The following is a 1,251-nucleotide window of genomic DNA, read 5'->3' as shown; positions in this document are numbered from 1 at the left end:
CCGGGGGGAGCCGGCGGCGGGGCCGGGTGGAGGTGACAGGTATCTTTATCCCGCCACGCAGGAGAGCTCCAACGTCCCGCTGGCAGGAATTTGTCTGCAAATTTTCCCCCATTGAAAGGAGCGAGGGGGCCAGCGAGGCGCGGGCTGAGATGATCGCTTGATTAAGGCCGGGGCAGGCGAGGTGGAGAGACGGGGCAGCTCCCGGGGAGCCGTGCTCCCAGCCCTTAACCTCTCCTCGGGAGACCGCAAATTATATCTGTTAATGTATCAGCCCCCTGGTATCCTACAAATAAGTCGTCTGGATAAGTGCGTGTCAGACGTTCGCAGGAGGAGTTGTTACCTTTTCATCACTTAATCAATTTCATCATCATCATTTAATCTATCTCGCAATAAACTTTAACCCGGTGAGTCCCGGGGAAGGCAGGTAAAGAGGCTTACCAGCCCAGCTGGAGTGTAAACACGAGCAGGAGGCACCGGCTGCAAAAGGGGTTTCAAGAGCCGAGGAAAACAGTTTTCCCTGCTCCCCCGTGGAAACGGGAGGCCCTCTGCCACGGGGACAGGAGTATTCCCAGCCCAGCTTCCCATCCCGCTCCCCTGCCAGCCCGGGACGCGGGGGTGCGCAGAGCTGGGGTCCCCCTCCGTCGGAGACCGGGAGCGGCCGGAGGGAGGATGCTCCGCCGGTGTACCGGGGCCGGGGAGGGGGGCGGGCATGTCACGCACTCCCCCTGGGTGCCAGAAGTGATTTACACAGTGCACCGAGAGCAGAGTCAATTAAGGTCACATTTCTGTGTTGCTAAACAACAGGCGGCTCTGGGTTCAGGCCCGCTGAAAAGAAAACAAAAGCCACCCCTTGAAACGGGGGCTTTGAGAGGGTTCAAAGGAGCACCAAACAAAAGGCGGGCTTTGTGGACTGCCCTCGCCTGCGCCTTCCCGGGCCCTTCCGCCACCAGAGACACCGTTAATGTGGCAAGGGGGAGTTTTTAATTGTCCGGCACAAACAATGCTGGCATATTTAGGCCGGCCTCATTACAGAGCCATCCGAAATGCTTGAGAAGCATTCCCACCGCTTAGCATAAATAGCAGAAACGCTCTTTCACGAGCAGAGCAGGTCCCATCTGCTCCCAGCCCGTCCTCACCTTGACTTGCAATGGCGAGCCCGCGGGGTCGGTCCCTCCGCCCTGCTGCTCCCAAACCCTGGCACAGGAACCTGCCTCCCTGCCCTCGGCTCGCCCCCCGTACGCCGCCGCCGGC

The sequence above is a fragment of the Aptenodytes forsteri genome, unplaced genomic scaffold (genome assembly GCF_000699145.1).
Source record: "Aptenodytes forsteri isolate BGI_AS27 unplaced genomic scaffold, ASM69914v1 Scaffold404, whole genome shotgun sequence".
NCBI lineage: Eukaryota > Metazoa > Chordata > Aves > Sphenisciformes > Spheniscidae > Aptenodytes > Aptenodytes forsteri.
This window is presented reverse-complemented; position numbering follows the sequence as displayed.